We start from the raw sequence: 26,909 nt of genomic DNA on the forward strand, positions 1-26,909 counted from the left end.
TCTCAGCAGTTCCACGTTTTCATGAGTGTTGTATGAAGTATGCCCAACGTCAGATTGCTCTGTGGTGTCCAGTCCACGCAGTTCCTGGTTTTTTACCTACTTTCCTGGAGGAGTAGCTAAAACTTACAGCTCACCAGTCTGCCATCTTGCCCCGCCTCCCGAGGTTGTTTTAACTTTATTTTTCCTCCACTGGGTAACCAGTTGTTCCTAAACAATGTAGTGAATAGGTTATTCATTTCCTCTTAGAAAAGCCAGTTTTATTATAAATAAATTCGTATATATGTTTGTTACTGTGTTCTCTCCCTTGTTTCATTGATCTGTTGGCAGTTCCTGCATCAATATCATACTGTTTGAATCAGCAAAACTTTAAATGTTATAATGTTTTATGTATACTATTTCTAATATATATAGCTTTGACATCTGATAAGGTAACTGCTTCCCTTGTACTTAGAATTATGTAAATAGTTTTGTGAGGGTATGGTTCTTGCACATTGTCTTCCATATGAAATTTTGAATGAATTAATAAAATTAATCCATTTATCTCCTTCCTTTAAATCATGTAGGGGTTTGGGTTGGGATTGCATTGACTGTATAGATTAATTTGGAGATACATCTTGCCAAATTTAGGTCTTCCCTTCTAGAGTGGTGGTATTTTTCTTTGTTGAGGTCCTTTATTATGTCTTGAGTAAAATTTATATATTTTTTTTTTCTATAAGACCTGCACATTTTCTTTTAGGTTTATTTCTGAGTATTGTACAGATTTTAATGCTGTTAAGAAAGGGGTCATTTCTTGTTGGTATATGGAAAATCTGTTGACTTTTGTATGTTGATTTTGGATTTGCCACTTTACTGAATTTTCTTTTAACCTTTTTTTCAGTTATTTCTATTTGATTTTACTAGGTGGACTGTCACATCTTTGACAGTAACATTTTTGTTATCTCCTTTTCAATTAGACTTTGTATTTACCTTTTCTTGTCTGATTGCAGAGACTGGAATCCTCCAGTGCGTGGTCGAATAGTACCAGAAGTAGACATTCTTGTTGGTACCTGATGGTAAATAGAGAAGCTGTGTTTTACCATTGAGTATGATTTATGGTGTAGGTTTGTGATAGATGTCTTTTTTTTTTTCTTTTTTCTTTTTTTTAATCTTCATTTTATTGAGATATATTCACATACCACGCAGTCATACAAAACAAATCGTACTTTCGATTGTTTACAGTACCATTACATAGTTGTACATTCATCACCTAAATCAATCCCTGACACCTTCATTAGCACACACACAAAAATAACAAGAATAATAATTAGAGTGAAAAAGAGTAATTGAAGTAAAAAAGAACACTGGGTACCTTTGTCTGTTTGTTTCCTTCCCCTATTTTTCTACTCATCCATCCGTAAACTAGACAAAGTGGAGTGTGGTCCTTATGGCTTTCCCAATCCCATTGTCACCCTTCATAAGCTACATTTTTATACAGCTGTCTTCGAGATTCATGGGTTCTGGGTTGTAGTTTGATAGTTTCAGGTATCCACCACCAGCTACCCCAGTTCTTTAGAACCTAAAAAGAGTTGTCCAAAGTGTGCGTAAGAGTGCCCACCAGAGTGACCTCTCGGCTCCTTTTGAAATCTCTCTGCCACTGAAGTTTATTTCATTTCTGTGATAGATGTCTTTTATTAGGCTCGGCACAGTTTTTTCGGTTCCTAACTTGGTAAGGATTTTTGCTACAAAGTTTTTAATTTTATCAGTGACTTTTCAGTATATGTGGAGATAGTAAAGATTTTTACTTTAAAGCTATTAAAAGTTTTCCTAATGTTGAACTGAGTCTTGAATTTACTCAACAAATATTTTTTGAGCGTCTCCTATGTTCCATGAACTCTTCAAGGTACTGAAGATAGAGCAGTGAACGAAATAGACAAAAGTCTCTGCATCTCTGAAGTTGACACTCCAATGGACAGTTCTTAGGCTAAACATCATCAGATAGTGACCATCTGGTAACTTGGATTTTTCTTTTAACATACAGCAAGTTTGATTTTTCTCTGGGTTTTTGTTTTATTTTGCTTCTTCTCTTACCCTCATGTTCATAACTTGGATTGGCCTGTGGTTTACTTTTTGAATGACTGTGTTTATGCTAGGCTCATAGATTGAGGTAGTAAATCTTCCCATCTTTTTCTTTGCTTGGGAATAGTTTCACGGGGTTATTTGTTCCCTGTCTTTTTGGTAGAACTTGACTGCTAAGATGTGTTGAGCCAGTTACCATTTTATTTTTAGGAGTGGGTCTTGGTTTATATTTCTTCTGTGGTTATTAGTTAACTACGGTTTTTAACCTTTTCCTTCAGGTGTCAGTTTGGGCAGCACATTTTCCTAGAAAACCACCTATTTTACCTACATTTCCAAATCTATTAGTATGAAATTCTGCTTCGTAATCCTTTAAAATCTTCCTGTAGGTCTATTATTTGTACTGCTTTACTATGTCATTTTTATTTATTTTCAGTCTCTCTTATTTTCTTAAATATGTATTTAAGTTTATAACATTGTCTCTGAGTAACTCTTTGGCCAAATTCTGAAGGCTTTGGTATGGTATCTTCATGTTGGCATTTCTAATGACATTTCTAAATAGGTTTCTCTTTAGCATAATTATTTAGCAATATATGTTAAAATTTCCAGTCCAAGCTTTTTATCTTTTTCTAAACCTTTTTGTTGATTTCTAGTTTTGTTCCATTGTGGTAAGAGAATGTGGCCTTTTTGATTTTTGGAATTTGAGCTATGTCTTTTTGAACCATTACATGGTCTATTGTTAAACCTTTAATGGAGATTTGAGAAGTATATGTTCTCAGTTTAGACATAAAGTTCTAAACATATGTAATAAATACTCATGATTATTTTAGTAGATTCATAATACTCCATCAAATTTTATCTCAGTCACTCATTGCATTCAGTGTAGCACAGTGGGTGAGGCTTTAGAGTCGGGTCCATCTGGATTTTTTTTTTTTAATTCAGTTTAATTGAGATATGTTCACATACTGCACAATCATCCATGGTGTACAATCAGCTGCTCACAGTACCATCTTATAGTGCATCCATCACCCCAATCTATTTTTTTTTATTTTGAAATAAAGTCAAAGTTACATGAATAGTTGCAAAAACAATACCAGACCCATATACAGAATTCCATCATACCCTGACCCCCCTCCCCCGATAGCTCAATCCACCAACTTTAACATGCTGTCACATCACTATTTCTTTCCCTCCCTATCATCCATCATCTATTGCTCTGTCTTCTGAACATTTGAGAGTTAGCTGCACACATCCTTGAACATACACTATAATTCACGTATGTACTTCCCATGAACAAGAACATTCTTTTATGTAATTCCATTAAGCACAGCTAAGAAGTATGAGAGATTCAACAATGATACAATGCTTACATTCTATATTTCCTTTTCCTTATGTCTCAACTGTGTCCCTTCAAGCCACCTGTCCTCCACCCTCCAATCCCATCTAAGTTCGTCCTTAGCATTCAATTGTCGTCTAGCTAGACTGTCTTTTTCTTTTTCTTTTTTTTCTTTTTTCAGTTGTGGAAACATATATACAGCCTAAATCTTCCCATTCCACCCCCTCCTTAGCCTTCCATTAGTGGGATTAATCACATTTAGAGTGATGTTATGCTCTTTCCCACCATCCATTACTAGAAATTTCTCTTCACCTCAAACAGCAACCCTACACTCCTTTCTTAACTCCCCATTGCCCCTTCCCCCATTTCTCTTAACCCAAACTCTACTTTTCATCTCTATGGTTGTATTCTCTGATAATTCCTTTGTGTTTACTGTGGGGCTTAAAATTAACCTCTTAAATCCCTATCAATCTTGTTTTTCTTTGATACCACCTTCCCTTCTATAGGACACATAAACTATGTTCCTATACTCCTTCATTCCCCCACCTTTATATAGCTGTCTAAAATTACAAATTTTACATTGAGTTCAAAACCACTGATTTGTCCTTAAAGTTTGTGTATTTATCATGTAGGAAGTAAATAGTGGAGTAATAGTTCAAAAATTATTGACTTCTATTTGTATACCATTGTGGTTGGAGAATGTTCTTTGAGTATATTCAAATTTTTTTTTATTATTATTTTTTAATTTCTTGAGGCTTGTTTTATGTTCCAACTCATGGTCCCTTCTGGAGAAAGATCTGTGATCACTAGAGAAAAATGAGTGTCCTGGTGATTTGGGATGTAAGGTGCTATATATGTCTGTCACAATTCTCTAGATCTCTTTCTCCTTTCTTTGTCTCCCTGTTGGTAGGGCTTCCTTTAGAATCTGAGGTAGGGCAGGTCTTTTATTGGCAAAGTCTCTCAGCATTTGTTTGTCTGTGAAAAAATTAAGCTCTCCCTCAAATTTGAAGGAGAGTTTTGCTGGATAAAGTATTCTTGGTTGGAAATTTTTCTCTCTCAGAATTTTAAATATGTCATGCCGCTGCCTTCTTGCCTCCATGGTGGTCGCTGAATAGTCGCTACTTAGTCTTATGTTGTTTCCTTTGTATGTGGTGAATTGCTTTTCTCTTGCTGCTTTCAGAACTTGCTCCTCTTCAGTATTTGAGAGTCTGATCAGAATATGTCTTGGAGTGGGTTTATTTGGATTTATTCTATTTGGAGTTCGCTGGGCATTTATGCTTTGTGTGTTTATATTGTGTAGAAGGTTTGGGAAGTTTTCCCCAACAATTTCTTTGAATACTCTTTCTAGACCTTTACCCTTCTCGTTGCCTTCTGGGACACCAGTGAGTCTTAAGTTTGGACGTTTTATTTTATCTGTCATATCCCTGAGATCCATTTCGATTTTTTCGATTTTTTTCTCCATTCTTTGGTTCTTTCATTTTCTGTTCTGTGGACTTCAAGGACACTGAGATGTTGTTCAGCTTCCTCTAGTCTTGTATTGTGAATATCCAGTCTTTTTAATTTGGCCAACAGTTTCTTTTATTTCCATAAGATCTTCTGTTTTTTAATTTACTCTTGCAGTGTCTTCTTTATGCTCTTCTAGGGTCTTCTTTATGGCACTTATATCCTGGGCCATGGTCCTCTTGATGTCCTTTAAATCCTTTGCCATGTTTTCGTTCCTTGATTGTAGTTCTTTGATTAATTGTGCAAGGTGCAGTGTTTCTTCCGAAATCTTGATTTGTGTGTTTGGAGCTGGATTCTATATATCGTCTGGTTTTATCATATGCATTAAGATTTTCTGTTGTTTTTGGCCTCTTGGCATTCGTTTTGTTTGATAGGGTTCTTTCAAGTTGTAACAAAAAAAAGGATATTGATCTAATTTTTCAGAGACATGGTTTGGTGATGTACACTTTCTCTAACTAACCAGCAGATGGCGTCTGTGAGTCACCTATATCCCTCAAGTCAGTTCTCAACCTTTTTTCCACGGTGTGTGGGGAAATGATTCTTGTGGGTTCAGTTGGAGAACTCAGTTTGGGTGTGTTGCTGGAGCCGTCCTCCCTGAATGTGGGGCGTGTATATGGGTGGCCAGGGAGGAAGGGCAGTTCTACTGTTCAAATCTCCCAGGTTCCAGGCGCCGCAAGAGTCTAAGCCTTCATTTCAGTTCAGCCCCAGACCCTCTCTCTCGCTGTCCCACAAACCACCGGACTTGGCGTAGCCTCTCTGGGTTCTCCGAGCAGGTCCCCCTTCCAGCCGCAATCCTCCAGGAGCTCATCCAAGGGAATGCCATGCTACGTCATCAGTGCGCTCCATCCCTTAAGGGAAGCCCTGGGCCGCTGGGCTGTGCCGCAGGGCTCTCAGCTCGTTTCAGAATGCAGAATGTCTGAAGCTGTTTTTACTGCAACGCCTTGCGGGCTAAGAACAGCTGAGGTTTTCTCCACAGAGAGAGAGCAAGGGACAGAAAGACTCCCAGGTTCACCCGTCAGCCAGAGATAGCACCCGATTCTCTGGGCTCCCTATCCTGAGACAGATGTGTCCCCCGATTCTCCCACGGTCAGTTGTCACCAAAAGCCTCTGTCTGCTTGTTGAAGATTCGCTGTCTGTATTGAGCAGTTAATAATAAAACCTCACTTGGAGCTGGGCTGAGAGAGTGCATGGTGCGGCTTCCGTGAGGGAGGGGTTCTCGGCTCTAGGTTCTCGGCTCTCAGCGCAGGTCCACGGTTTTACTTACAGATTTTATGCTGTGATCTCGGGCATCCCTCCCAGTTCATGTCGGTGGATGTTGAGTGTACAGTCACGTTTGTCTCCCTGCTGTTATTCCAGGTTATTTACTGGTTTTTTGTTCATTTATGAATTGTTTTGGGGAAGACTAAGCCTTCCACTTCTTTCTATGCCACCATCTTCCCAGAATCCCTCCATCTGGATTTAATCCAGCCTCTTTGACTTTCTAGCTTTGTGATCTTTACACCTTAGTTTGTAACACTCATGGGGTTTTTGTTAGAATTATACATGATACCATATGTTAAATGCTAGCATCCTATTCCAGTGTCTAATACATAAATAATATTAATGGTAATCAGATTTTGAGTGGGTATCCACTCATTGTTGGACATTAAATTATTCTCATTTTTGCTAATCATAACAAATTATGTAGTTGGGTACTTTTGTACATGGTGTTCTTTCTTTTAAATTGAGTTCTGAGGTCAAAGAGTATCATCATTTTGATGACTTTCCCCCTTCCTGGATTACTTTCTGAAAGAGTTGTATTACTTTATTCTGTTCTAATTAGCATATAAGTATACCTGTTTAACTTCAAGCTTGAATGTTATTATTTTTAAAAATTGGTTAGTTTCTCAATGACACTTTATCTGCATTTTTTAACTGCTTGGGAGGACAAATCCTTCTGGTATTTGTTTACTGTTTTTATTTATCATTTGAGCAAAAGCTGCTACAAGACAGGATTTTTGCTTTTAGAATTCCTTCTAAATAGGCTTCTTTTAAAGGCTGTAGGAACTAAACAGACTCTTTATCATTCCCCTTCTCTTCCATGCTTATGTGGTTTTCCAGAAATGAATTTATTTAGATGGGGTTTCTCAGCAGAGGCACTGTTGATATTCGAAGGCTCTCTTGTTCACTGTAGGATGTTTAACAGCCAGTGGCCCTTCCTACCCCAGTTGTGACAGTCGAAAACATCTCTAGATATGTGTATCCTGGAGGCAAAATTGCCCCTAGCTGAACACCACTAAGGATGCTAATATCAGCTTTTATACTTGATGCCAGATATTTTATCAGGTGTTATCCAGTGAGCTTTATGTCTATTTTACAGAAACTAAAATTGAGAGATTAAATCTTGAGAAAATATATTATAAACCATGTAAAATAGGACTTCTGCTCTGATTATTTACTGCTTCCCCCTACCTCATCCTCACATTTCTTTGTCACCAACCCTAAGAAAAGAATTACTGTACACTACCTGTATTAGGCTTTGCAGTGACAGTGGCTTGGTGAGTCAGACTACAACACCCTTAAAGTAGAAATTCTCAAGGGGGAATCATTGGGAGGGGGGAGTATTCCCCTAAGGGACAAAGAATCAATTCTTCCTCACGTTTTTTTCGAATAACATATGGTTCAAATATGTGGATATGGCAGTCCACAATCCTCAGTTATGTTGAGGTAAAGAAAGGGTTGTAAGCCACTGCTTTGTTCTTTCTAGTATTTTCATTTCTTTTTCTACTCTTCTTTTCTTTGTTCCTATTATTTACCTTCTCCCTCACCCCCCCAAAACAAAACAAAACAAAACAACTAGGTAACCTTTGTTCCAGGCAAGTTCATTAGCCTCTACTCTAAAAATTTGGAGTTAGAAAGGGAGGAGTGGGGCTGATTTCAGAATGCCACATCTGATCTAGAGAGGGTAGAATTGAATACAGTATTATCTGGCGGCAAGAATAGTCACTGAAGGAGCAGCGAGCAAGAGGAGTGTTTTCTTTTTAAAACCCTTACCTATCAAGGTACCTGGAGCTATTCATTGTTGTTTGAAATTACCTTCCTTGACCTAGGCAATAACTCTGGGAGCTGTCTTTTTCCCACCTTGTAGTCCTTTTTGGATCAGTGTTTTGTTTTTGTTTGTTTGTTTTTGTTTTTATAAGCGTCTCTGTCTTCTTCTCATTGATATTTTTTCCCCCTTTCTACTCTTCAAGTTAGGAGAAGGAATTGAGGAAGTTGTGCTCTTCCTGAGTCAGTCCTGCTCTCTTCATGTAAATAAGACCTTTAACTCTGGTACCTCTAGGTAGCCCTTCCATATAGTTTTCATTTTCTCCTTCCCTATATCAGTGTCCTGTTACTATTATATGAGAATTATATACATAAAACGTTTTGTAAACAGCTGATGGGTTCATCCTATTGTGTGCCGCTTTACTTTCATTCCTAGTCCATATTTTGATAATGTGTATCTTGGCTTCCAGTCGCCCATGCATTTCAAGCCCCATCTGTCCCCAGTCTCTTCAGCCAAAATGCATTGATGGGTTGTGTGCCTGTGCATATGTCTGTTTGCCCTTTCTCAATAAATTTACTTTACTTACTTCACAATGGATCTGAATAATGCTTGGGACAAAATGTCACTGCAGTATGACCAAGAAGTCAAGCCACTGAGTGTCTTCATATCTAGGAAGGCTGGCTTTCTCCCCCAAAGCCCTTTTAGATTTACAAAATAGAGCTTCAAGTTTCTTTATCACATGGGCTCATGGCCTGGTGCTTCTGTGTCAGTAGATACATACTCAAGAGCCAAGGTTGAGGCAGATGGAATGAGTTCCTTATATAAGTACCCAAGTAACATTTAAAATCAGTCTAAATTTCATCATCCCTGGATTTATTTATTCCAAAATATTTATTTAGCATTTTGCTTCTTTACTTGCCAGTTATTTTTTCAAGGGGCTACTTGAGTGAGGGAGTAAGAACCAAGCTATGATACTCTAGGTTGGTAATAACAGATTGGCTCAGTACTGTTGCTGAGTACTTGAGTGCTCAGTACTGTTGATGTTTGCTCATTGGGCTTTAAAAAAGACAAACAAAAACGACACCCATGTTAGCTGACACCTGTTCTTTTCAAACTCTTTTGGTGTGATCTAAAAAAAATCTCTGAAATTACCCTTCCTTCTTCCTCTCATTTGTGTGTGTCATCAGTATTAGTTTCACCTAAGTTCAGTTTCTGTTATCCTGCAGAACAGTCAAGACTAAATGAGCACAATAATTGGTGGAAATATGTTGCTTTGAAGAAATTTTTAACAGTAAAACTACAAAGGGTTTCTTAGTTGCAATGTAGTCCTTGGTTTGTCTTCCAAAAAAATATTGTTCATTCTCTTTGTGTATTTAGGTTTAATAATCTAGTAAGTTATTAAGATGTGAACTTTTGTATGAAATAACATGTTTTTTTAAATGAAAGATGTGATTTGTCTTCTTGGAGGTAAACGCCAAAATACTTAGTATTTAATTGGAGGTAAAGATATTAATCTTAGTTTAAAATGATTTTATGATATAAAATTACTCAGGAACCTGTATATTAATTTGTTTCCCAGAGGTTCCAGTTCTTTCAGATTTCTTAGTTTTCAAATTTTATTTTCTTCCGTTTATAAGTGGCTTTGAGAAACTTGATTCAGTTAACATTTATTGCTTCAAAGGTGCATGGTTCTCAACTTTGGCAATGTATTACAATCACCTGGGTAACTTAAAAAACAATCTTGACTCAAAAGCTATATCCCAGCCAGGTAAAATATATAATTTCTGTGGTTAGACCCAGGCATCGTATTTTTAAAGTTCTTGAAGAGATTGTGTGGTATAGTCAGAGTTGTGAATCACTGCTTTTAGGATCTTTTAAGATTTGGAATCCGGTAGACTTCCTTCCAGAACAGTGGTATTATGACTCCATGAAGCCCCAAATTAAGAGCTTTCCTAGGAGTAGCCTTGACATGCTAGAATTGGAAACAGTTGGATTAAAAAACAATTCTAATAATGATGGAGGAACATTTCTCATCACTCATAAATATGTCATATATTCATTTAATAAATATATGTCAAGTCAGATGTTGCAGGCACTGCTTTAGTCACTAGGGAGTTATAGCTGCCAGTAAGAAATTCCTGTTTTCATGGGGTTTTATCCTAATAGGGGAGAAAATGAGTAAATGACTGAAGACCAGGTAACAAGTGCTATATAAAGAGAAATAAAACAGGGTAAGGAGATTGAAAGTGATGATTATGGGAAGGCGGTGGCAATTTTAAATAAGTTGGTTGGAAAAGGGCTCTCTGAGGACATGACATTTGTACTGATACCTAAATGAAATGAGGGAGGGAGCCCTGTAAAGATCTTGAGGAAGATCATTCCTGGTGAAGAGAACATGTACAAAGGCTCTTGGGTAGGACTAAGCTTGGCTTGTTGGATTTGCTGCAGGAAGGCCAGGGTGGCAGGGTCACACTTCAGGTGTAGAATGAGTAGTAGGAGATGAAATCAGAGAGCCCTGTGTGTCATTTTAATTTCAATTAGATAGGAACTTAATTTGAGTATAACTTAACTTTATGCCTAAAATAATTCAGAAATAACCTTCAACTTTTATCTTTTAAGAATTAGCTGGAAGGTTAGCACTCACTATGTTGTGTGATTTATCTTTGAAACAATCTATTTCCTTTACCAGACCAAATTTCTCTAGGACAGGTATTTATTCCTGTGTTCCCATCCAAGTATTTATTCTTTATGTTCATAATCCTGGGCACAGAAGATGCTCAACAGTTTTTGTGGCAGAGTAGGGACCTTGCAGTTAACAGGTGTTTTAAAATTTATATTTATGAAAGTCATGCATAATCATTTATTGAATGCCCATTGACTAAATGCTGGTTTTTATTCCTAGTCTCCCAGGTAGATAGTATTGTCTCTGTTTTTACAAAGGAGGAAGCAGAGACACAACAGTAAGGGCAGAATCAGGATTTGAATCCAGGCCTTTTTGAAGCCATGCTTTTGCCACTCTATCAGTCTCAGTAATGAGACTGAATTTTGAAGGCATAACTTATAGAGGCAGTTTTATTAGATTTTAGCCAATATACTTTATTAAAACAGAATAAGAGGGCCTCAGGCTTATTTCCTTAAAAGTGCTGTGTTAATGTGAAGGCTTTTAATTGTGGGAATATTTTCTCTGAAACCGTAATTGTTTTCTTAAATATTTGTTCAGCATTGTGTAAAGTACAGTGGGAAATATGGAGAGTACTTGTAAATAAATCCCGTCCACAGGCTTAAGAGAGCTAAGATGTTTGCATAATTATATGTGGTGTAAGATTCAAAGCAATAATTGTCACAAAAGATATAAAGTGCCATGGAAGGTTGGCTAGGGAAGCTTTCTTGTTAAAGAGAGGGGAACTTTTTGGAGGCTAGATAGCATTTAGACCTAGGTTCGGGTCGGGAGCAAGGGGAGGTGTAGGTGTTCGGAGGGAAGGAAAGAAGGAAGGACATTCTGTGTAGAGGTTGAGCAAAATCTTGGGGTTGGGGCACTATAGGGAGCCACAGTCATGTAATGCAGAGTTGTCTGGAATGTATAGCGGGGAGAGGGAAATAAACATAGATAATGAAAATTAGACCTATATGGAGGAAGCCTTTAAGTATCAGGCTAACGAGTTTTGAGATTTATTTTGTAAAAGGTGGGACTTTTTGATCAGAAATGACAAAATTTGTTTTGGAATTTAGGAAGATTTATTTGCCAGGAATGTTTGCTGGTTGAATTAGCGGGTATCAGCAAACTATGGCCTGTAGGCCAAATGTGGCCCAAGGCTAGTGTTTGTAAATTAAGTTTTATTGAAACACAGCCTTGCTCAGTCATTTGCTATTGCCTGTGGCTGCTGAAGTACTACCGTGGCAGAGTTGAGTAGTTGAGGCAGAGACCTGATGGCCCTCAGAGCCTACGATATTTATCATCTGGCTCTTACAGAAAAAGTAAGCTGACCTCTGGATTAGAGGGGTGGAGGCAGAAATCCTATTCAGCTTTGTTATTATGGCGAAGGTCTAAACCTGTACCTTCAGGTCAAATGGAATAAGGCCAGAAATATAGTAGCCTTAGTAGAAAGAAAGGAGAAAATGGATGAAAAATAAAGAAGAATTTATTGAATTTGGCAACTGATTAGATTCAGGAGTCTAAAGAGAGGAAGGAATTACTTTCAGTGTAAGTGATTGAGGATTGTGATTTGGGATAGAAGATGCTTTTAAATAAAAGCCATTCTACATATTGTGCACTTAAAAAAAACCCTGTATGGCTCAGAGCCCCTGTCTTTGGAGGTGTGAATTTTTCCTGCTTTTGATAAACAATAAATTAAATATTTTCCTCCTGTTTATGGTTGGTAGTGGTTTTTCCTCAGTCTTATCAGGTGATGGTTATGTAAGTGAACATATAATATGTTGTTGAATAATGTTTATATTCTGATCTTTAAAATGTGACAAAACAACAATTGTCCTTCAGGGAAAGAATATTGACTGGCTCCTTCTCCCCAGAGTATTCCTCCTCTGTTCAAATCATGCCAGTGGTTCTCATTTTAAAAAGGCTTTTCGGAGTGGTTGTGGGTAAAGGGACAGAAGGTGGCAACAACGTATAAAGCTTGTATACTTGGTACACTCTGTCAGAAGTATTAAATATTTATAAAATGGAAAATTTCCACCATAGTAGCTGCTGTTTATTGAGTACTTAATATGTATCAAGACTCTGGCCTAAGCACTTTTTTTTTTCCAATTTTTTATTGTGGAATATAACATATGTACTTAAAAGTGATGACTTTCAAAGTATGGTTTAACAAGTAGTTAGAAAGCACATTTCAAAGAATGTTATAGGTAACAGTTCCACAGTTTCAGTTATTTCCTTATTGTGAAACACAACATATGCAGAAAGGGGATAACTTTCAAAGTACAACTTAACAAGTAGCTATAGAGCAAATTTCAAAAAGTGTTGTGGGTTACAGTTCCACCATTCAGTTCTTTCCTTCTAGCTATTCTAATATCCTAGCAACTAAGGGGAAAAAAAATTATATAAGGATTCAGTATTCGTAATCCTTTGTTAAATTCTATCTTGTCTGTTGCTACTCCTTCCTCTAGTTTCGTCACTCTCCCGATCTTCAGGAATGTTTAGGCAGTGACCACCCTAACTTGTTCATGTTGAAAAGGTATGTCAACATCATGGGAAAGGGGAATGCATCTGGTTGATATTCTTGAAGAGGCTGTTGCCTCTGGGTTTTGAGACTTACCTGGCATAGGAGCACTCTGGAGGATTTAAGTTTCTGAAAAATAAATATAGATATGGGCCAGAGTCTTCTACAGGGTTTTCAGGACTACTGTTGATTTGGGCTTGTCATACTGTGGCCGTTTGGCATGTCTGGCTGAAGTTTGCATAGGAGTAACCACCAGACATAATTATAGGTGGGCTTAGCCTCCCCTTTACAGCCATAAGTTTCACAAGAGCAAGCCTCAAGATCCAGGACTTTACTTATTAAGTACTGGATTCCTAATTTTATATACCGTGTGTCCTGTCCAAGATAAACAATCAGTGTCTCACATTATCTTCACTTAGTTCTACATTCGTCATACTCTCCATTTTAAACAAGTTGTAATCCCAAACATCCCGAAGCTCTCATCAGCCCTCAATTATTTATCCCTAGTATTTGTGTGGTATAGTAAGGTATTCATATTAATTATGGTCCCTAGTATGCAATAGGTAGTTTTTCCCATACACCACTCTGTTGTTAACTCGGTACCAGGGTCATATCTTTGAAGTATATCATCTAAGCACTTATTTATATTTGTAGTGCTGATCTGTGGGATACTTGCCTTTAAACAACCCCTTTGAATCATGCTCACCTTCAGTGCAGCTCTGATACTTAAAATCCCATTAAGAAACAGTCATCACCCCTCTCCATTCCCATACTTCTAAATTCACCCTCATTAACTATATCTTGAACATATTGTTATTATTCCCCCTTCACTATCTTCTATCTTTAAGTCGCCTATATTCCACGTTATGAAACACTGATTTTTCATTGTTCAGGGAGTTCTTAGTAGTGGTAACATAAAATATCTCTCCTTTTGTGTCTGACTTATTTCACTCAGCATTATATCTTCAGGGTTCATCTGTGTTGCCATATGTTTCAGGACCTTGTTTCATCTTACTGCTGCATAGTATTCCGTCATGTTATATACCACATTTTGTTTATCCACTCATCTGTTGAAGGACACTTGGATTGTTTCTGTCTCTTGGCAAATGCGAACAATGCTGCTGTGAACATCAGTGTGCAATTGTCTTTTCTTGTCACTGCTTTCCGATCTTTTGAGTATATACTGAGATGTGCAATTGCCAGATCATAGGCTAACTTGATAACTAGTTTTCTGAGGAACTGCCAAACTGTCTTCCACAGTGGCTGTACCACTATACATTCCCACCAGCAGTGAATAAGAGTTCCAGTTTCTCCACATCCTCTCCAGCATTTGGTGTTTCCTGTTTGTTTAATGGCAGCCATTTTAATTGGCGTGAGATGATACTTTATGATTTTGATTTGCATTTCCCTAATAGCTAGTGAAGGTGAACATTTTTTCATGTGTTTTTTAGCCATTTGTATTTCCTTTTCAGAAAAATGTGTTTTCATATCTCTTGCCCATTTTATAATTGGGCTGTTTGTACTATGTTGAATTGTAGGATTTCTTTATAGATGCAGGGTATCAGTGTCTTATCAGATAAGTGGTTTCCAAATATTTTCTCTGTTGAGTTGGCTGCCTCTTCACCTTTTTGACAAAGTCTTTTGAGACACAGAGGCTTTTGATTTTGAGGTGTTCACATTTACCTGTTTTTTCTTTCATTGCTTGTGCTTTGAATGTAAGGTCTCTAAAGGATCCTATTTGTAGATCCGAAGATCTATTTGTAGATCCGAAGATCCTATTTGTAGATCCGAAGATGTTTCCCTATATTGTAAGAGTTTTATGGTGCTGTCCCTTATATTGAGGTCTTGATCCACTTTGAGTTAATTTTTGTATAGGGTGTGAGGTAGGGCTCCTCTTCATTCTTTTGAATATGTATATCCAGTTCTCCCAGCCCCGTTTGTTGAAGAGACTGTTCTGTTCCAGTTCAGTGGATTTGAGGGCCTTATCGGTTAGTGGATTTGAGGGCCTTATCGGAAATCAGTCGACCATAGATCTGACATCTGTTTCCGAACTCTCAATTCAATTCCATTGATCAATATGTCTATCTTTATGCCAATGCCATGCTGTTTTGACCACTGTGACTTTATAATAGCTTCAAAGTCTGAAAGTGTAAGTCTTTCCACTTTGTTCTTTTTTAGGATGTTTTTGGCAATTTGAGGCCACTTTCCCTTCCATATAAATTTGATAACTAGCTTTTCCAAGTCTTCAAAGTAGGTTGTTGGAATTTTGATTGGAATTGCATTGAATTTGTAGATCAGTTTGGGTAGAATTGACATCTTAATGACATTTAGCCTTCCTATCCATGAACATGGAATATCTTTTCACCTAATTAGGTCCCCTTTGGTTTCTTTTAGTAAAGTTTTATAATTTTCTGAGTAGGGGTCTTTTTTATCCTTGGTTAAGTTTATTCCTAGGTACTTGATTTTTTTAGTTGCTATTGTGAATGGAATTTTTTTTCTTGATTTCCTCTTCAGTCAGGTCATCACTATAGTATAGGAACATTATTGACTTATGCGTATTAATGCATCCTGCCACTCTGCTGAATTGGTTTTTTAGCTCAAGTAGCTTTGTTGTCAGTTTCTCAGGATTTTCCAAATATAAGATCATATCATCTGCAGATAATGACAGTTTTACTTATTTCTTTCCAATTTGGATACCTTTTATTTCTTTGTCTTGGTAAATTCCTCTAGCTAGAACTTGTAGCACAGTGTTGAATAATAGTGGTGACAGTGGGCATCCTTGTCTCTTTCTCAGTCTTACAGGGAAGGCTTTTGTTCTCTCACCATTAAGTACTATGCTGGCTGTGGGTTTTTCATATGCGCCCTTTATCATATTGAGGAGGTTTCTTTCAATTCCTACCTTTTGAAATGGTTTTTATCAAAAAGGGATGCTGAATTTTGTCATGTGTTTTCAGCATCTATGGATATGATCATTTGAGTTTCCCTCTTTCGATTTGTTAACGTGTTATATTACATTGATTGACTTTCTTATGTTGAACCACCCTTGCATGCCAGGGATGAACCCCACTTGTTTGTGGTTTATAATTTCATTAGGGAGATTGGTCTGTAGTTTTCCTTTCTTGCAGTATCTTTATCTAGTTTTGGTATTAGAGTGATACTAGCTAAATAAAGTGAGTTAGGTAGTATTCCTTTTTCTTCAATTTTCTGAAAGAGTTTGAGCAGGAATGGTGTCAATTCTTTTTGGAAAGTTTCATGAAATTCCCTCATGAAGACATCTTGTCTGAAGTGCTTTCTATAAACCATCTCCTTTAATGCTTTAGAACTGTTCTGTGAAGTAGGAAGATTGTGTCCCTAGTACCCCTAATTTTACCATTGAGGAAACGGTTCTGGGTAAGTAACGGCTCACATTACACAGGTACCCAGGCCAAGGTTAGGTGTACCCTAAACTCATGTGCCAGTTTGTACTCAGGTGTTTCTTAAATGTTGGGTTTATTAGAATTACTCCAGTGCTTTGTTTAGTTTTCACAAGCAAGGTTGTAGGTTTACAAAAAATAAGAGTTCTCATATATCCCACCATTATTAACACCCTGCATTAGTTGGTACATTGGTTAAATTGATGAACAAACATTTTTATAATTGTACTACTAACTATAGTCCATGGTTTACATTGGGATTCACTGTTTGTCTTATGTAGTTCTATGGTGGGTTTTTTTGTTTGTTTAAAATTTTTATTTGCTGAGTTTTCTGCTAGATTCTGGAGTCTCAAAATAGTTGATTCAGGCAGTTCTTGCCAGTATAATAGTTGTTCTGGTTAAGGAACTGGTTCCTGGAGCTTCATACTCCACCGTCTTCCCACAATCCTCTCTATCATGCCAGTGTTTTTTAATAGTGCAGATTCTTAGACCTTTCTGCCAAGGATTTTGCCTCAGGTGAATCAAATACTCGTAGAAAGCACTGCAATACAGCCTTCTATTACCAGCTGTTGCCTCTTCTGGAAATCAATTAAATTTTACCCCAAACCTTTTCCCATGCTGGCCCAAGTTTTTGCTTTTTATAAACATTTTGAAATATTTGTTAAGTTTATCAGGCAAGGGATAATGTGATAGGATAATCAGGTGAGTTTTTCCACTCCCTCGTCTTTAAAACATGTTTAAGTTTTTAAATTAGTAATACAAAATATATACATTGGTTTCTTGTCTATTGTGTTTTGAGTATATTCACTTTAAGTTGGATGATATTTTTGCATTCAAGTACTCTGACTTTTCCAGGTCATTCTAATTTTAAGCAACACATTTCCTGGTCAATTCATTGGATCCTTTACCTTTTAAAAGAAGAAACATTACCTAGATATGGGAGCTCTTAAGGCTATGGAATTCCTGTGATAGATGTTTTTCAACTTCATTCCATGGATAAGGGTAGAGGAAAGAGTAAGGAAAGGGTAAGACAGAGGACCAACTAGGCCATTTAGTCACTTTTGGCTTTGGTTAAGCCATGTAACCTTTCTTTTTCCCTGTCTGTAAAAGACAGATGGCTTGCTGACCTGCCCTGTTTCCTTTGATTTTTAAAGAGAATCAAATGAGTATGTGTAAATGCCTGTGAAAATTAAAAAGCCTATTCAAATATAAGGTATTCTGAGGTGTTTGTGAATCGGTGCTGATTTTAATATTTAATTTAGTGCCTTTCACAATTCTCTTTCACAGTGAGTGTTTACTGAGGTGTAATAAAGAGGTAAGGAGGTGTTTTTAGCTATCTAGATGGAGAACAGAAGAAATGAATAAAAAGGCTTTGGTGAAGTTTATATGGATGTAGCACATCCATGCTTACCATTTCACTGAGATACAATGTTATTTTAGACACACTTCTGGTGAGTTTTGTAGTTTGATTTGCAAGTTCACAACAGAAGGGGTTTTGTAAGCTATTGGATAGGGTTTTTTTTTTTTTCATATGTGTAAAAGTAAGATGGAGCTATTTAGTGCATGAAAATTCATACCTAAGTACCCGCTTAGCCCTTGAGAATCATACTGTTTCAATATAGCACAACAGTTCTTCACAAAGATATCTTTTCTAAATAGCTCTTTTTAAAATTATTGATAAAGTTTGGGGAATTTAGAAATAAACACAGTTCTCTGTTGTATAAGTCTATAGAATCGTTTTCACAAGAATCTTAGGAAATAAGGGCCAAAATGATGTCTGTATTTGAACTATGGGCTGAGCCCATAGAGGGTGAGTCGGAACATGGCTCCAGCAAGTGGTTGGACATAGACTCTTGAGTTTGCCAGTGTTCTTAAATCATATTAGAAAAGGCTGCTTCTTACGTGGAATATGACTCCCGGGGAGGAATGTAGACCCGGCATCGTGGGATGGAGAACATCTTCTTGACCAAAAGGGGGATGTGAAAGGAAATGAAATAAGCTTCAGTGGCAGAGAGATTCCAAAACGAGCCGAGAGATCACTCTGGTGGGCACTCTTACGCACACTTTAGACAACCTTTTTTAGGTTCTAAAGAATTGGGGTAGCTGGTGGTGGATACCTGAAACTATTAAACTACAACCCAGAACCCATGAATCTCGAAGACAGTTGTATAAAAATGTAGCTTATGAGGGGTGACAGTGGGATTGGGAATGCCATAAGGACCAAACTCCACTTTGTCTAGTTTATGGATGGATGTGTAGAAAAGTAGGGGAAGCAAACAAACAGACAAAGGTACCCAGTGTTCTTTTTTACTTCAATTGCTCTTTTTCACTCTAATTATCATTCTTGTTATTTTTGTGTGTGTGCTAATGAAGGTGTCAGGGATTGATTTAGGTGATGAATGTACAACTAAGTAATGGTACTGTAAACAATCGAAAGTACAATTTGTTTTGTATGACTGCGTGGTATGTGAATATATCTCAATAAAATGATGATTAAAAAAAATAAAATAAAAAAAAAAAAAGAAAAGAAAAGGCTGCTTCTTTAATGCAAAACAAGTCCTCACAGCTTTTGCTTATGTAGAGTGTGTTTAAAGCAGAATACAAGAAGCAGATTTTTGGATGGGATGATGGAATTTGTATAGTACCTGTCTTATCAGTCTTAAAAAGTCTATTTTCAGCCATGTTTTAGTTTGCTAATGCTGCTGGAATGCAAGACACCAGAGATGTATTGGCTTTTATAAAGAGGGTTTATTTGATTACAAAGTTACAGTCTTACGGCCATAAAGTGTTCAGGATAAGGGGGTACCTTCACTGAAGGATGGCCAATGACATCCAGAAAACCTCTGTTAGCTAGGAAGGCATGTGACTGGCATCTGCTCCAGAGTTCGGTTTCAAAATGGCTTTCTCCCAGGATGTTCCTCTCTAGGCTTCAGCTTTTCTCCAAAATGTCACTATCAGTTGCTCTTAGGGCTTGTCCTCTCTTACCTCCTTCGGAGCAAAAGTCTGCTTTCAAAGGCCGTCTCCAAAATGTCTCTGTAAGCTTCAGCTCCTCTCTCTTGGCTGTAGCAAGCTCGCTCCTTCTGTCTGACCTTATATAGTGCTCCAGTAAACTAATCAAGGCCCATGCTGAATGGGCGGGGTGACACTTCCATGGAAATTATCCAATGAAAGATCTTGCCCTCAATGGAATGATAGATTTCCACAGAGACATCCAATCAAAAGTCTCCAACGCTATCAACACCAATATGTTTCCTGCCCACACAAGACTGCATCAAATATAATGGTGTTTTGGGGGACATAATACATCCAAACCAGCACACCACCTAATAAAGAATTTGACCTGGTTCCCACTAATTGTAGACCCAATTTGGAATATACAACTACTGGTGTACTTTAAACAAATTAGTATTTATCTTGATACTTTATTCATCCAATAAACACATGTGTGCCATCCAAATGTGAAATAATCTGGAAAATTACCAGTGCCATCCGTCCTGTGTGGAAAAGACACAAGGTAGCAGTACATTTAGTTTGAGAAGATTAATATTCCCTCTTGTCAAATACAAAGTTATCATTCCTTTGGTAGGGTGGGATTTACAAAAATGTATTTATCCCCATTTACTCTAAAGGATCTTAATTCCTTTCTTTAAATTTATCTTTTGCCATGTAGAATACCCTGCCTATAATTTTTGTTTGTTTCTTGTTTTTAGAAGGTGCTTCCTATGAGCATATTGTCATGTACAGGTTATGGACCTGGCATCCCATACCTACAAGTCGTGGGCTGTTTATAAAATGCAGAACCTGCCCTTATGTGCTTTTGTTTTCATAAATGATTAGAAAGAATGCTGAGTCTGAATATGTATTTTTGTATTACAAGTTCTTTTAAGAGAGCCACAGGAATTGGCAGTTTGTTCAGCTATCTTTGGTTTAAATTTAGGTATGCGATTAGTAGCCTAATGGCTATTTCAGAAGTGGAAATCTGGCATCTCTTATTTTGTTTTAGATTAGTGTTTGCTCATTTGTTTGTACATTTATTCATTCAATATATAATTCTTGATTATCCCCAAGTTCAGCACAGTACAAGAAATGTAAAAAGGTGTGCAGTCTGCACCTGCTTTTGCAAAGAATAGGACTTTTGAAAGTCATAGGACTTGTGAGGTAATCCTTTCTTTCCTCCAAAAGATTAGTACTATAATTTTATTCTTTCTTGGGCTAATTAAAGAAAAAAAATTCCTCTTTTTCTTGGTGACAGAGTAATAGGAACTCCATGTTAAAAGCAAGGAACCACAGATACTTGAAACAAGTGTTTTTACAAACCCTTGTGTTAGGTTTTTTTTATAGCTTTCCACAAAGGTTTTCTTGGTTGTATTCATACCAGCAGTGTATCAGGTTGTGTAACTATACTCCTATTAGCATGGAGAATGATCCTTTAAAAATGTTTGCTAAACTAATGGGTGAAAATGCATTCAAAAATCACTGATGTTGACAGTTCTCATGTTTTAATTAAATGTTCCGAAGACTGATGTTTTCCTACCTATTTTTATGATTATTCGATGAAGCAGTGATAATCATCCTTTGTTTAAAATATTGAAAATCAAACTTGGATAAAATACAAGTATAAATAGTTAAGTGGTGGAATTCCTTCATCCTTCCAGATGATAATAGAAGTTATTCCTATTTTAGATATCTTTAAAAGTGCCTTTATTTTTACAAATCAGTCCTTTAATCCGTCAAAACATTTTTTGTTGCTTGATAGTAGTATCTTTAAGTCCCTGTGCCAGTTTGGATGTATTATGTCCCCCAGAATGCCATGTTCTTTAACGCAGTCTTGTAGGGGTAGACATATTAATGTTGATTAGGTTGAAATCTTTGGATTAGGTTGTTTCCATGGATGTGTGGCCCCACCCATTCAGCATGGTTTTTGATTAGTTTACCAGAGCCCTATAAAGGCTCAGACAGAAGGAGCTCAGTGCAGCTGCAGCTGAGAGACATTTTTGAAGACGGCCATTGAAAGCTGACACTGACAGTTTGGAGAACACCATTTTGAAACTCATCCTGGGAGCAAGCATATGTTAGCCATGTACTTTCCCAGCTAACAGAGGTTTTCCATTGCCAGTGGCCTTTCTCCAGTGAAGGTACCCTATTGTTGATGCCTTATCTTGGATACTTTATGGCCTTAAGACTGTAACTTTGTAACCAAATAAACTCCCTTTATAAAAGCCAATCCATTTCTGGTATTTTGCAAAATGGCAGCATTAGCAAGCCGTAACAGTCCTCTCCACCTGCTCTTCTCAGATAGCTAACTAGTGTCTCAAAACCACTTATTTTTATATTACTTTGTTTTGGAACTTTTGAAGTCACCTTAAACCTACTTGTTAATTTGAAAAGACTCTCTTTCCATCCAAAATATGGGTTGCCCAGTTTTCTTTACATTCATTTAGTCTATTGTGTAAGTGTATTCTTGAGCATTTTGGTGTTTGTTGCTTTTATGGGTAGGATCCCTTTCATTATATAATTTTATTGCTGTCGAATAGCAAAAATACTAATTTTGCATCTTTTATCTGGTCTCTTGTAACTAAAAGTGTAGAAAAATTTCAAAACTATTAGGAAAAAAATCATTTTTGATGAGCAATTAGTTGCATATACGTATGCCTCCATCGCCCCTGTCCCCACCAGTCATTATAGGTTGAAAGAATAATGGCAGGAGAAATAAAAGTTTAAATTAAAACCATTGTGGTGATTGAAACTTTTTTGAAATTTGCAAAAGGCCTAAACAGAAGTTAAATGAGATATAAGTGAAAATCAATGCCTATCATATAGTAGGCACTATTGGTGGTATTTTTACATTTCTCTTAGAATAAGACTGTTGCTTTAGGTGAAATTTATCCTCCTTGCTAAAAATAACTGGTAATTTTTTTTTTGAGGTGATAGTTGTATGACATGAGAACTAAAATACTAATATACAATATAGCTGATCCATGTACTCTAATGCACATGGTTTTATTTTTCTTTTCTACAAAAGTAATGCTCTTAGAGTCATGAATTTTTGTGAGGATTTGGAAGAGGCCTTGGATAGTACCTGGGCTGCTTACTCTTTATTTTATAGGTGAGGAAACTGAAGTCTGGATAGGTTGAATTACATTCCTGTAGTCTCACAGCTTGTTAATTGCATATTGGGAACTAAATCATAGAATGTAGCACTGACTCGGGTATCTGTGTCTTTATAGTAACTCTTCCAAGGGTTGTCCATACTTGGCTTGAATGGAAGATTTACCACTTCTTGGACAATAGTGACCATTAGAAAGTCATTACTCATCTTGGGGCAAGGGGTGGGGGTGGATTTCTTCCTGCAGCTTCTATGTTGGTGCTAGTTTTGTTCCTTTCCCCTCATAAAATGTCTTCTCATAATAGCTGCTCAAGTTTATCTAAAGACAGTTGACAGGCTTACTGTATTTTACAAAACACTTTTTACATAAATTATTTCATTAGTGAATGTCACATGCTCTTGTTTTCTGTTATACCTAGTTTCTTTTACCCATTTTTAGGTCTGATAGACCTAAAATGTTACTTCTTTTTGAACATATTTCTCTTTATCTCAATTTTTCGGAGAGACAACTGTATGTAACTTTATTAGTATTACAAGGTTCAGTGGTCCCGTCACCTTTTGGCAGGCTAATCTAGCCTGCTATCAATAACTGAAACCTTTGTCTCCTTCACATATGGTCTTTCCCACTTTGTCTTTTTGCATCTGGCTTTTTTAATTCAATTGCAAAAACATAGGTTATCCATAACCTCTAAAGTAAAGACTTTGCTTTAATATGTGTTTAGAAATTGATCTGTTGGCTTAATTCTTCTTTAGTTGGTCATCCTCTTTTCAGAAGAGGGGAGAACTGTGAGGACTTTCTGCTTGATAATCTGAACAGCCTGCATATCTCTCTTCGAATTTTAATTTATTTGGGAAATTCCTTGAGATGACAGGTTTTCCCCATCATGTGTTTTAAAATGAAAACATAATTTTAGCTGTAGAAATTTTTATTGTAGAAAATTTTGGTGGTTGTATAGGTAACATTACTTTCTTCTTTATTTTCCAAATATCTGAAAGGAAAATTTGGTAACAAAATTATGTATACGCCAGAGTGTTAACAGTGGTTATTTCTGAAGAGTGGGATGGGATGGAGAAATAAAAAATGATGACCTTCATTTCTTACTTTAATGATTCTAAAATTTGTTGTGGGCTTTTTATTTCTTTTTTCAATTAAAAGAATAGAGAAAGAAAACTGTCTTCTGTTGAGCATTCTCATTTACTTAAATTATCATGGCAGAAGTAGAGCAAGGCCTAGAGTGCTTTCTTTAGTTTTTTAATTATTTTTTTATTTTTGTTTTGTTTAGGGCAGTGTTTTCTAAGAATGCTTACTAATGGTGGAGTGATTAGTTGCCAAAGTCAGAAGGTGTTAATATAAGAGAGGGAAGGGAGAAAGAAACAGTGACTGTTCTTGTCACTACACTTTTATTTACATATTAATCCTTCACATTTCTACAGACTGGAAAAATGTGAACTAGCCATGTTAAGTGACTCACTAACGTTGCACAGCTTAGTAAATTGTTAAAAGCAGAAACTTTAACCAGGTTTGTGTTGCCCCTGACTTTCTTCCTGCTACTTCATGCTGACTAGTACGGAGCAGTTCATTTAATGCTTGGGTAAGCATGGGCACAGAAAGATGGATAAATGACATCACAAGCAGAGGAACCCTGAGGAGAAATAGATGTTAAAGGGAAAAGGAAAGATTAGTAATGGAAGTTGTAGAATGTGAGTTAACTTGGAGTTGAGAGAACTCGAACTTTATGTTGAACTTGATGAAAACAGTATTTGCTTGTATTTGGCATAGTATCCAAAGCTTGTTAGGCATTATATGATTCTTTGCCTATGGAAGATTTTAAGCTTGGTTCTAAAAATTTGACCAAATGTCATAAGATGACAGAAAATAATGGCAGTACTATGAATTCACTTTAATAAGGGTGAAAGGTTTTCCTTCATTTAGTATATAAATACTGTTTTCCTTTGATGTCTCAGGTGGTGTTGTAGGTTTGGCAATAGAGCAGTAAAGAAAGACTTGCACTTCTCCTGGAGCTTAAGTTCTGGTTTTCCTTTTCCCTGCCTTACCTTTTAATTCCCTTTAGTAAGTTGATAATTAGTTTCTCCCCAAAACTTGTTAAGCCTCCATAACAAATTAGCAATTTTTAATACTCTGTGTCTGGTGCTTTTCAGATTGATTCTTAAGCTTCTTGGGATGGTTGGGTGGGTGTAGGTGTAATGAATTTTATCAAGGGATAGTCCTGGATTGAAGTAAAATTGTGTGTGTGTGTGTGTGTGTGTGTGTGTGTGTTTCGTATTTTGTTACTTGAAGAGTTCTTCTAACATTGTGTGCTGTACCTGCATTGATGAGTTAATATTATGATCCCTTGACTCCATTCTGCTGTGGTCCTTGGATCAGGTGAGGAATATCACCTCATACTTATTGAACTTAGTATTTCTCAAGTATTTTGAACAATTAGCCAAATATAAATCAAAAGGACCAGTCTTGTTTTTGACTTAGGGAGCCCCAAGAATAGGATTTATTTTGCATGTGTGGAGGGCGTTGTTTTCCTAGAGTCAAAGCATGAATCAGGAAATGTGGCTTCTGTTCCCAGCAAGCTTGACTGACCTAGAGTAGATTCCTTACCTAGCCTCAACTGCAGTTTGCCACAGTTCACTTCTTAGGGTATGCTAGAGAGGCTTGGAAGCTGATTATAACACACTTTACATACCTTTTCATCTGAATTTTTCCACTGAAGGAAAAACTGATGAGTCATTCTTGTGTAAAAGTTCTCAAAACAGGAAGATGGAGGCTGTGTTGTCAAATTGCTTAACTTGTGTTTAACTGAAAATTTTGGCATGTGTTTGTATTGAGGGGATGAATCCACCTTCTTTTCAATAAATATTGAGTGGCTGCTATATGTAAGGTTAACATGCTGTTGCTAAACATTGGTCAAGAATGCCAAGTCAGAAATATACGTAGGTGTATGTGATACAGACAGGGAAGAAATATGTATGTGTTCTAAAAATAGTTGCAACAAGTCTATTTGGTTTAGAGAGGGGAGATCATATTTGATTGGAATGAAATATCTGGAAATACTTTAGAGAATGCTTTAGTGTGAAATGTTATTTTGACTATCTGATAATGGAGGGGATGGAGGTGGTAGAGTAAAAGGGAGTAAAGTAGAATGGGGAAGACGGGAGGCCAAGGGACAGAATTAACAAAAGGAAGTAAGTGTGAACAAAGGCTCAAAACAAGAGAGAAGGGTTTGACACTTCTGTGTAGCATCTGCTTTCTATTCCTGTGTCATACTGTACTCAGCTCTGCCCTAGCCTGCCATCCTTCATCCTTCCCAGATAACAGCAAAAGTAAATGTTAATGCTAACGTTCAAGAGAAGGAAGTATTTTAATCTGGAAATAATTGGAGAATTGTGATTTTTTTTTTCTTTTTTTTAAGGAAAATTGACTGCTTTTCTGAAGTCGCAATTCCTTTCCCAGATATTTTGGAAAGAAATAAAAGTAACCACAACAAACTTAACCTTAAACATTTGACTTAGTTTTAAAATGTATACAGATTAAAGAAAATACTGTTTTTGACATAATTTGGTCCATAATGGCAGTTAAATTGCACTTGTGTTTTGTCTTATCGGTCATTTGTGCTTTTTTTTTTTTTTAAATAAATTCAGACATACAGTAACAGTTGCAAAAATAATACAAACCCCCATACACAGAACTCCAGCATACCCCAACCCCCCTCCACCGATACCCCAATCTACCAACTTTAATATTTTGTCACTTTACCATTTCTTTCTTTCCCTCCCTGCCTCCCTCCCTGTCTGTCATCCATCATCTATTACTCTTGTCTTCTGAACGTATGAGAGCAAGTTGCACACATCCTTGAACAAATAATATAATTCACATATACATTTCCTATGAACAAGAATATTCATTTATGTAATCACATTAAGTATAGTTAAGAAGTTCAAGAAATTTAACATTGATATAAAGCTTACATTCTATATTTCATTTTTTTCTTATGTCCCAATTGTGTCCTTTTGAGTCTTTTCTCCTCTATTCTTAGGTCTCATCCAGGATCATCTGTGGCATTTAATTGTCATTATCTATTTAGACTGTATTTTTTTTTTTTCAATTGTGGAAACATATACAGCATAAATCTTCCCATTCCAACCCCTCCCAAGCATTCCATTTAGTGGGATTAATCACATTCACAATGTTGCAATGCCATCATCTTCCCACCATCCATTACTAGAAATTTCCCTTCACCCCAAACAGAAACCCTACACTCATTTCTTATTAATTTCCCATTGCCCC

General features: G+C 36.8%; 1 protein-coding gene across 4 annotated transcripts in view; it reads left to right on the forward strand.

Annotated features, from left to right (window-relative positions):
* Positions 1–26,909, forward strand: part of KANSL1 (KAT8 regulatory NSL complex subunit 1) — a 243,673-nt gene that overhangs the window by 95,128 nt on the left and 121,636 nt on the right. The window lies entirely within an intron of this gene.

This window comes from Choloepus didactylus, chromosome 18 (genome assembly GCF_015220235.1).
Source record: "Choloepus didactylus isolate mChoDid1 chromosome 18, mChoDid1.pri, whole genome shotgun sequence".
Taxonomy (NCBI): domain Eukaryota; kingdom Metazoa; phylum Chordata; class Mammalia; order Pilosa; family Megalonychidae; genus Choloepus; species Choloepus didactylus.